We start from the raw sequence: 12,037 nt of genomic DNA, 5'->3' as shown, positions 1-12,037 counted from the left end.
AGAAAGTGGATGTGGCATTGAAAGCAGTCTCCTTTAATTAGTTACTTTTGTTTACCCAAATGTGGCATGGCTCTGTTTGAATTAAAAATAATATTTTAGTGTCCCTATAAAATGTGTTGAAAAAAGACTAGACTAACCGGCTCACGTCAAGCAAATTGCTGAACAGTTGGCGAGGCTGATAAACTCTTAGGCATATATTCAAGGAATGTTAAATAAAATGAAGGGGGGGGGGAGAAAAAGATGATTCTAGCAAATAGTAAACTTAGTTCTCTTTTGGATGGAAATATTTATATGTATTTGCTGTATATGTCTGTCCTATTTGAGAAAAAAGAGAACTATTTACGTGTGACTAGGGGGTGCCTAGGAGTGATTCCCACACTTACTGGGTCATCTGTTAGAAGATGGAATTTTAAATCTTGGAAGAGAACAATAAGTCCAAGACAATAAATGAACAAGATAAATCATTAGATGGAACGATGTTTTTTTTTTTTTAATTGCCAAAAGAGGAATTCTTTTAAAAAATATATTGAAAGCTTCTGGCAGAAGAGAACTTTCTATTGCTTTTTAAGGAGTCCTATTGCATGAACAGACCATGTTCAAATCAGCCACAGGACAGGGGTCGAGTTACTTCCCTAGCCAGTGTGCCCACCTGTCATGTGGAGGTAGGAAGGACGAAATGAGATCCTACGTGTTTAGCCCTTAACAGGTACTTGGTAAAGAGTGATTACTGCTTTTCTAAAAATCACAATGCAAGGCTTTGAATGATGTGATTAATCCAGTATCGTTGAATTTTAATGGCTCATTTAGATGTTAAGAAATTTCAGGATTTTCCTTATTTAGTGCTAATCAGTTTTCTCTCGCTAGTAGGGGCATTATATACCTACCTCGCTTGGGGAGCCTACGTCTGCATTTTTTTTATCTTATTCCTCCTGTCTTTGCTCCTACTGTAAATTATGTCAGCTGGGTCCAGCCTTTTCACCTGTCTCTGCCTAAACTTTCCTATTGGCAAAATGTATGTGATGAGAGCACTTAGAGTATGTGTTAAGTATGAAAGGGAACAGGCAAGAAACTAGAGTCTGTATCTTTATTTGATTTAAGGAATCAGGGCCTCATCTTTTTTTAAAAGACAATGGTTAATGTGAGACCCTATGCCTCGTTTACATCAGTCAGCATGTAAAAACTACTGCTTGGGATTCCCTATCATAAAATCCACATATTTCATGTAAAATAAGCATATATGTTTATGGCTAAGTATAAATTTCAGGTAAGAAAGCTGACGGCAAGCAAATGCTTAGTATGGACCATGGCAGTGTCTGCATGACTAAGCTCACCATTATGTTTTTTGTTCTAACTTGGTCTTGACTCTTGACATACACTTACCTGCATGTAACAAAAGCAATTTAGGCAAAACTGGGACCAACATGAATGTGGGTAGACAACCATAGTTCTATTTTTATCGATTCAATTATTATTGGATAGATCTGAGTTCAGCTCTTGTTTGAGAAGCAGAGCTTTCCAGTGTTTTGTCCATGCTAAGCTAACAAGAGGCTGGAGGCAAGTATTTCACTCGGACTATATGGGCTTCTACTGTCCTAATTCCTGAGTATCGATGTGCTTTTGGAGTATTTGATGCTATACAGTATTCAACTTTAAGTAACTAAGTATAGCGATTAGGCACTATACGCCTATACCTAATGCTTCAAGATCCATGTTCTCTGTTAACATGCTTATTTTGGTAGCTTTAGTTATTGCTGAATTTTTCCATCAGAGATTTTAGATGTTTAAACCCTCCAAGTAATTTGAGGATAGCTACTTAGCTTTTAACTTTTACGTCAGGAGTTATGTCTTTATCACTTTTACTAAAACATACATTTTGATATGCTTCCCTTCACTTAAATAAGCTTAAAATAAGGAGTAAATATTCGGGTTAGATGGATGACATAGACTGACATTAACCCAATTTCTATTGTCTTCTGTTTCAAGAAGAAATGTGATTCGTACATACATACTGATATATACCAGGAGGTTTAAAATAGGAGGGAAACAATGATTCTTGACTTCAAAAGATGTAACCTAAATTTAGGATAAAGAATTTCTATATATCTAGAATCCTAGCTTGAAGCATATGAAGTGCCCACTAACTAAAGATCTGTGGTTCCTTCTGGTTGAGTGGTCAGAAGCAGGTAATCTGTCAGTTCTTCTGTGGAATCTGTGGCCAGATAGAAATTTTTACTTAGCAAGCCTTCGGTCTCCCCTGGTTCTGTGGATCTGTTAGTTGTTCTCCTTTATCTGTCTGGTGTAGGAATTGATACCAGCTACAGTTTGTCTATGTTTGAGATCATAGAAAAGTTAAAAAAAAAATAAGACCACAAACTTTAAATATTAACAACACAGGCAGTATATACAGTGAAAGCTTTGAACTTCCCCGGGACTCATGGAGTAAGATACATTGCAGAATCAGAGAGATGAGCCAGCAATGAAAAAACAACAACAACAAAAAGTTTTTCCTCTCAGGTATTTACCTGAGAGAAAAGAATGTCTGGAAGATTGAGTCGAGATGAGGCACCTAGAAGTCTTAGATCAAGACCTAGGTGGCGTGAGTCCGCCTGACGAAAACATGATGGTGCAGCAGGTGCTTGGGGCTGACGTGAGAGGCAAAATGAAAAAAAGGAAAAATTACAAGCATGAAAGGAAAAACAAACAAAATGGGTTTAAAGTCTAAATTTTGGACGGCTGTATGTGAGTGTGTTTGGGGGTAGAGAGTTGTAAATGTGCTTGGGGAAGTGGGGGAAAGTAGTTTAGATCCTAGGAAATACGTGGCCCCCACGGTTTTTTTTTTCCTCCAGGCTTAGGGACTAAATTTGCCTTGTTTACGTTTTTCTACTCCTTGTTTATTTTATTTTCCTTGGCTCACATTGTCTTTTATGTTTGTATTTTATTTTTGATAATTTTTTGGGCGTGAGTTTTCTTTAAAATGCAACTAACAGACGTGTCTATGCCCTTGACTTGTACTTGAACTGATGCCTCACTGTAAGTTGGCCTTTATTTTCAAAGAAAGGTAATTTTGTGCAGCTCTGTCTAGGATAGACCAGGCTTGCCATGGATCTAATTTATAAGGGACACATTTACATTTGAAATGTCTGTTTCTTGTTTTAAATTTATCTGTTTATTGTTTTTAATTGTACAAAATGCCTTTCCTTTGAGTTTATTTATTTTTGTTGTGATTCCAAATCACTCTCACTTTCTCTCCCTATCTGGTAAAACACCAGGAGTGACATGTAAAATGCTCCTGCCTGTTACAGAGTTTAGAAATCTCCATGACATTCTAGGCTCCAGATGTTTGAAGTGGCTCTTTACTTCCCAATGAGCATGAAACAGAGAGAGATAGGAAAAAAGAAAAAAAAATGAAAGAAGGAAGAAAGGAAGGAAGCAACCCCTTCCTCGAATTCCATTTCCGCCTCAAGCTCCTGTTTCTGGCTCTGTCTACGCTCACTGAGAATGATCCTCTTTCCATCCTGTGCCCCAGAGGCTGCTGCCACTGCTTCTGCCCCCCAGAACTGCCTGAGCCTGGAACCCTGCTCCCCGAGGAGGCTTCTCTGTCACTCACACCTTTGTTTCGGCCTGAGGAGGGTCAGCCTTAGCAGGCTGCTGAGCTGGAACATTGCCTCTGCACCTGCTTGGTGTTCCCTCAGATCCTGCTTTCCACAGCTTCTGAACGGTTCAGGCCCTGAGTAGTGTATCATCCTGCCAGATCTTTTGTTCAGAAGTTTGGGAGATGCTTTTAGTGTTTTGCCTCCTTGGGTGTTCTTCTCTCAGGAAGGCCCCATGGAGTTGTTCATGTGTAATGGTTTGATCAACCTCTGAAAAGCTGTTCCCTTTCCTTCTGTACCGCATGCGAGGCTGGCGTTTTTGTTGGACCTTTTTCCTCTTACTTTGTCATTGTTTTCTGGGTCAGACGTTTCTTTTTTCTTAACACAGCGAGAGAAATGAAGTCAGTGTTTTCTGGGTCTGCCAAAAGCAATCATTGTCCAAACAAATGTTGCCTGCTGTCATCTCTCATCTCACTCGAAAAGCATTTTCCAGCTAAACTGAAAATCTAACCCAGGCCCGTACTCGGACTGCCATACCCTTGCCTCCATCCCTTTCAGCGTCTCATTCTCCCCGTGCCCGTCCTGGAGACCTAACTCTGTTTCTTGATCTGTCCCCTCCAGGACACAGGCCACCCCTCCAATCACAGTCAATGTTTTGCTCTGAAACTCACCTAATCACACTTTAAATACCTATGCTAATCTTCCTAGGCTTCACCTCTGAACCAGTTCGAACTGAATGGAAGCTTTGCCAATCTTTACGTGGTGGTTTCCTGTCCTGGTTTCCGCGTAACAAACCACCACACTATTAGTGACGTAAAACAACAATCCTTTTATGAAACTCGGGATTCTGTGGGCTGGAATTTGGCAAGGACACATCGGGAACAGGCTGTCTGCTCCACGATGTCTGGAGCTCAGCTGGGAAGCCTCAAAGGCTGGGGGGATGTGATGGCAGGAGGGTCATCATTGCAGGTTCATTCACTCATGCGTCTGGCTACAGGGCTGGAAAGTCTCAGTGTCTAGCGCTGCTGACTGGACCACATACACATGACCCCGCTGTGTGGCTTGATTTCCGCACACCAGAGTGGCCTCAGGTCATTTTACATGGTGGCTCAGGGTTCCCAGCATGAGCGTTTCATCAAACAAGGTGGACGCTTCTGTGCCTTTACTGGCCCAACCACAGATTCTCTGGATTCCAAGCAAGTGACAAGATGGAAGGAGTGTCACGTCCATAGCCTGACTTCTGGGTGGACGGAGCATCAAGGTCCCCTGCAGAAGAACAAACATGTGGAAAAGGAGATATCGTTGTGGCCATCTTAGGAAAAGGCAACCTGCACAGCCTGCCTTCCGGCTACAGTTCACATCACTTCCACATAAAAAGTACCCTCCCTACTCCCCAGAACCTCTAAGTCTCATCCCCTGGGGCATCAGCTTCAGGTCCAGAATCTTGTCCTCTGACTCAAAACCAGGGCAAATGAGGCTCCTCAGGTGTAGTTCCTTGCGTGGGTTTCCCATCACCTGGAGATCTGTGAGCTAAAGAAACGAGGGACCTGCTCTCCACACACCTGCTGTACGATGGTGACACAGACATGGGGTGACTGCTGTATTCCGCAGTCGCTTCTGTTTCGGACAGTATTCACAGTTTTAAGAGGATGACTTTCCATGGTTCCCTGGATCTGGTTTTGTCTAGTGGTGCTGGGTGCATTCCAGATCTCAGTGGGCTATCCGACATCTTGACTTTCTGCCTCTCAATATTTCCCAGTCCCTAATCTAATCCAATCCAATCTAATCTGATCTCCTCTCTAAGAATATTTAGGTATGTGTGCATGTCCTTTTGTTTTTTGGCATCTGCCTAGCCTCAGGATAACCCTCTCTTCCTCTGCCTCAGTCTGTCGTTTCTGAGAGCGAACTACTCTCCCTCTCATTGGCACAGTAAGATGGAAACAAATAGTAGAAACCAGTCTTCAAAACTCATGAAGACTTGTTAAAGCAGCCCTATGTCTATAATAACACCCATTCTTCTGTAGGCAGTACAGAATTGCCTGCTATGATCTGTCAAGGCCAAAATACTGCTTGGCTCATGCTTACGGGGCCCTAAAACCCAACAGCTCCTTTTCTGGTCTCATGAGAAGCCTGACTCCACGTGTTACTTTGGCCTGTAGAGTCTCACCTTTATCCTCAATGTTCCTGCCAACTCACCAATATGTTTGTGCTTTGGGAACGAATAAATAATACTCCTTTCTTACTCTCCTGAGTTTGGAGCAACTGGTAGATAAGAAGTAGATGCCAGTTGAATGTAAAATATCGACTTTATTACAGATATCAAAGGATATGGTTTAGATGTGTAATAATAAAGAGCTTTTTAATAGTTCATCCCAGAATTAAACTCACCCGGTCTAAGATCTCCCTCCACGGGGCAGAGCCTGCCACAGTTCGTTGCCCTCATGTACAAGCAGACCAGGATTTTGGGTCTCCGTGGGAGGGAAATCTGAAAAAGAAAGCCCACTCTTTCTTCCATGCTTATTCATCTGAGCAGTTATCCTGCCTCTGGGAAAAGTCGGAAAGTGACACAAAGAGGCCATGCGTGTTACTCCTGTGGAGGTGCCCTTGTGGAAATGTGAAGCCTGCGGAATGGAAGAAAAACTGAGCTGCGAGGCACCGATGTGAATCATGTAGACCGTCTGCTGGGTGACCTGTTGACCTTGATGGGAGGAAGCAGATTTGGGCAAGATGTTGTGAGATAACGTGTGCACTCTGAAGTCCCCGGACACCTGTGCCTTGGATCCGTCCTCCACCCCTTCCCACACTGTTAGCAGGAGTGGGGTGTCTCCCTCAAAGACGCTCAATAAATAGTGACGCGTCGACATGGGAACTACCTAGAGATGCTGAAGAGAGAAAGTTAAAAAGGGAACCAGCAAAAAGGCAGATGAAAAATAACATGGAAGAATAATAATTACCCCAGGAAACAGAAGTCGTTTTCACATAAAGCCATGAATGAGACCTGTCCAAACTCGGGCAAAAATGGAAGGTGAGAAAACATTCCAGAAACGGAAACACAGATTGGAAGCAGTGAGACCAAATAAACACTACCAAGTACAACCCATGATCTAGAACACAGGCTTGAGAAAAGGACCAGGGAATTTAAAGCAATTGGAAGGAAGATAATAGAGTCAGACAACAAGCAGTGGAGATACTCCATATACAAATTAGGTGTTTCCTGAGGTAGAAAGCAGACAAATGTACCAGAAAAAAATACTCAAAGATATAATAGAAGAATTTATTCAGTACTAAAGGATAAAAATCTGCAAATCAAAAGGGAAAATTGATGAGGAGCAACTAATGCATACATTCTGGAGAAATTTCTGGATATCAAGCATAAAGAAAGAATCCATAGGCACCCAGGCTGAAGAAATCTGTCACCTACAAGGGAACAAATATCAGGAACAAGTCAGATTTCTCCACAGCAGTGTGCAATGCCACGATATAATGAATCAACATCTACAAATTCCGAGAGATAAAATAATCACGTGAACCTAAAATTTTATACTCATCTAAGTTTTGTTCATTAATTATTGGCAACATAAAGACATTATAAAAAGAATATATAAAACCCATGAACCCTTCTTGAAAAACAACCCAGTAAATGAAATCCTGTCAACCAAAATATGAATCCTGATGAGTTTAGAAATTTGAAAGCCCTGGTATGAAAAGACTGTTAGCATTAAACCAATCGAAATATATAACTACGGCCAATGCTAGTTATAGAATAGAATGTAAATGTTTTAGATTCTAATGGGAAAACCTTCAGAAAAAAATCATTGAATAAAGTTAACTATTTCCCCTAAAAAATGTATTAAGGCATTTATGGGATAGTGATGTTAGAAGCCTAGGGGACATGGAACTCTCAGACTTTTTTTTTTAAATAAAAGGAAAAATTATAATTGTCTTTATTTGCAGATTATCTGATTGTTTAACTTAAAAATACCAGAAAATCTATGAAACAATTATAAGAACTAAGAGTCAGAGTATAGAAGGTTAATATAAAAAATCAGTTACATTCTTATACATTAGCAACAATTGGAAAATAAAATGATGATAACAATATCATGATAAAAGTATAAATTTGTACAATATTTTTGCATGGCAATTAGGCAGGTTTTAAACTATTTAAAAAAAAGATTTTATTGGGGAATTGGGGGAGGGGAACAGACAGGTTGCTGTCCTTTTGTTCTTCAGTCTAGTTGTGAAGGATGTCGCTTCACTGGCCCATGTTGGTATTATCACTGTGTTCTTCCCGGGTGAGGCAGCCACCTGCTGGCCAATGGACGGCAGCCCACGCCGGCTGCCAGCCACTCACTCTGGCTGCCAGCCACCAATGGCAGCTCACGGCAGCCCCTTGCAGCCCCACTGTAGCCTACACCGACGCTGGCAACTCAGGGCAGCCCAGCTCCAGGTCGAGCTGTTGTTCACCATCTTAGCTGTAGAGGGCAGTGTCAATGGCCCTCATGTGAGATCCGAACCGGGGCCCTGCTGCTCAGAGCTGGCGTCCCAAGCCAACTCTTAACCAGTGCGCCACTCAGCCGGCCCTATAAACAACTTTAAATGCCCATACTCTTTGACTCAGTATTTCTAGGAATTTATACTCCAAAAAGTGAACAATGACATATGTACAAAGATGTGTACTATAGAGTGTTTACATACCTCACAGTAATGACCACAATGATGAAAAAATACAAGTGGATAAAAATAATAACTAAGTATTCACCAGTGGACACAAGGGTTGCTTAAATAACCTATGTACATCTCTACTATGAAATATCATAAGCAGATAAAAAGAATGAGGCAATCATATGAGAGCCCCCCCTCATGGCTTCATAATTACAACAATAACAATGCCTTTTATCTGTCTATGTATTTGCATCTTCATTATCTTTTTAAATTAAATTTATTGGGGTGGCATTGGTTAATAACATTATATATTTCAAGTGTACAATTCTATAATACATCGTCTATATATCACATTGTGTGCGCACCACCCAAAGTCTAGTCTCCATCTGTCACCATGTATTTGACCCCTTTAATCTCCTCTCCCCCTTCTTCCCTGGTAACCACCATACTCTTGTCTGTGTCTGTGAGTTTGTTGGTTTTGTTTTTTTCATTTGTTGCTTTCGGTTTTGTATCCCACATACGAGTGAAATCAGATGGTTCTTGTCCTTTTCCATCTGACTTATTTTGCTTACGATGATCCTCTCAGGATCCATCCATGTTGTCCCAAATGGCAGTATTTCATCTTTTCTTATGGCCAAGTAGTATTCCATTGTATGTATGTACCACATCTTCTTTATCCATTGAAAGATATTAGGGTTGTTTCCATGTCTTAGCTACTGTAAATAATGCTGCAGTGAACATAGGGTGTACCTTCATTATCTTATTTGATGTTCAGTACATCTCTACATGCTCAAAGGAGTATGAGGTTCTTATATGCATTTACCGACTAGGAAACTAAGGCTCAGAAATTTAGTGGCTGGTCCACGTTGTACAATCATTTAGTGTCAGGGGTCAAGACTCTTAGTTCTCCTGCAGTCCCCTATTAATATTCAATACAACTTCTCCTTTTATGATAATAATAAAGTTATGTCTCCCAGTCTGGTTACCCTGATCCTCTCAATTTTTCTACCATATAATAACAGACAATAAGATCATGATGATCGAAGAAGGCTAGTTATAATATGACAGCTGAGAAATTTGGAGTTCAAGATTGGTAAAACTTTTTATTTTAAATGTTTTTATATTCATAAAATATTTAATATTTTTCATTAGTAATACTTTTTATTAATAGCTAATTAGTTCTAAGCTAATTAGATTATTTGAACCAAGGGGAAATAGATGATCTTATAAAATATAGGGCAAGCTAAATATGTGTGAAGGGGATGCCACAGTGTTACTGACCAGAAGTTAACAATAGTTCTGGGAGTGATGATAGCCAGAAGTTACGGAAAGGCGCACTATTTGAGACTCCTTTGAGTCTCACAACCACTGGTGAGGGAGTGATTTCTACCCCCAGACTATTGATAAGAACATAGATCTCAGAGAAGTTAAGTGACTTGCCCAGTTGCTAGTAATTGGTAGAGCCAGGATTGGATCCCAGATCGGAAACTTACGTGTACGTCTCTCTACTACGTAACCCTGAATATTTAACCAGTGCGTGTGGCAGATTAAGGTAAAGGCATTTACTTACAGGTTTTAGTTTAACCTCCCTCCCATAATTATTCCCACAATTTCCTGGGCAAACGGACTTTCTCTTGTTCATATAGTCTAAAAATTAAGGTGAATCTGGTGGTGAAGAAATCTGCTGTTTGCGTGAGATTGCTTCTGGGATAGTTAACACATGTGAAAGCTTTTTGTAAATTATTAAGTGATGATAGGGCTTAACTTATAGCTAAAACTATTGTTAGGTTTAGAATCAACATCAAGGGGGTGTTCCCCTGTTGCATGCAACTTCTAATTCTTTTTCCTTCCATCTGAATTGGAAATGGTCCAAAGCTGACTTTTCCCCCTTATACTCTTGAAGACGGAGGAATCATACTCCAAATGCTATCACTAAGCATTGAGGGATTTGGGATGATAAATCTTTCTTACATTCCCAATTCTGCCTTGAATCTTCTCCCTGTTCCTCCCAATAGCCATATTCCCTTTCAGTTGCTGGTTCTCACTCCCCCATCCTCTCCAAACCTCATACACAGGGTGCCCCCATGAGTGAGTGTCTGCGTGTGCCCTTGTGATCTAGAGATGGTAAGAAGCACACAGACCAGCCTCCAATAGCATGGCCTCACTACTGTCAAATGTACCCAACAGCCCAAGCCCATCAACCCTGGTGCAATATAAAAATCTCATTCTTTTATACCACACATTCAACAGTTGGTAACTTGAGTTCCTATATTTTGTATATGTTGAAGCATTATAATTCAAACTATACTTTCTATCGTAGTCTGTTCAGGCTGACATAACAAAATACCACAGACTGTGTGGCTTATAAACAAAAGAAATTTATTTCTCACAGTTCTGGAGGCTGGAAGTGCGAGATTAGGGTACCAGTATGATCAGGTGAGGGCTCTTTTCTGGGTTCAAAGCCAGAGCCTCCTGGCTGTGTCCTCACGTGGCAGAAGGGGCTGGGGAGCTCTGAGGGGTCCTTTTTATAAGATCATAAACCCTGTTCATAAAGACTCCACACGCATGACCTAAACGCCTCCCAAAGGCCCCACCTCCTAATACCATCATCAGTGGGGGTTAAGATTTCAACATATGAATGGGGTTTGGGAAGACACAAACATTCAGACCCTAGCACTTTCCTTCGAGCTGCAGGAACTCAAAAATGTCTTCTGTCTGTATCAGCTTCCGTGCTCCTTAGATGAAGTTGCAAACTGCAGGGGAGGAAAAAACACTTTCCCCTACCCTCAAGGTTCTTCCGGCTGGTCGCATCATCAAATAGACATGAGACAGAGGAGCAAGAGAAAAATGACCACATTTAATTACATATGTATGGAAACCCCACATACTTGAGAGAATCAGAGGCCTCATGCTGGAGAAGTTCAAAGGCAGAAAGGGACAATGAGGTATAGATGACACTCTGAGCTAAGGATCACCTTGGGGCTTCAGAGGGGCGGAGGGTCCTTGCAGGTGGATAACAAGAGCAGATGTTCAGTAATTAGAAGTTTGCCTTGCCCTGTAGATAGGTCCTAAAATGTCATCTCTGATACTCTCTTGTTATGGGCAAGGTCCCTAAATGAAATTCTTCTAGGTAGTTAAGGGGGGGGCAGAAGTTTCTCATGAGCCCACAGAAGTACACCTTGGGGTGACTCATTCTGAACCCCTACAAAACAAGTCCTTAAATGCATATTTTCCTTTAAAAGGAACCCTTTTGTGAATCCTTTGGTGAAGAGAACTATTTCCCCCTTCCTAAAGTTGGATTTAAAAATCAAAGTGGGGGTTGTTGCTTGTTAACACTGAGTCCTTTGTAAGAACCTGGCACTATGCACAATTTACATACAGTTCTCTCTCATGACAATCCCATGAGATACATACCAGCATTGTCCTTAGTTCACAGGTAAGGAAAGAGAAGGTGTGCCCCCCAGGTCACACAGCAGGTGAGGAGCAGAGCTAGGACTTGCTTCCAAGTCTGCCCGACTCCAAAGCTCATACATTATTAACTGCCACGCTACTCTGCCTTTCGAGTTGTCCTAAAGTGAGTGCAAAATTAAAATTATCCAGAGTCTGGCCTTTTCTCAATAAGCAAATTGTATTATTTGAGGTTCTGGCAGGGCTTGCGTTCCGACCACTCCTCGGACTAGTGGTAGGAGCAGACATACCACTTTGCTGTAAGAACAGCGGCATTTTTGGAGAAATGGAGGCGCCACTCAGCAGGCTGAGGGGCACAGCTCTAAATTCATATT

The sequence above is a fragment of the Hipposideros armiger genome, unplaced genomic scaffold, assembly GCF_001890085.2.
Source record: "Hipposideros armiger isolate ML-2016 unplaced genomic scaffold, ASM189008v1 scaffold_45, whole genome shotgun sequence".
Taxonomy (NCBI): Eukaryota; Metazoa; Chordata; class Mammalia; order Chiroptera; family Hipposideridae; genus Hipposideros; species Hipposideros armiger.
This window is presented reverse-complemented; position numbering follows the sequence as displayed.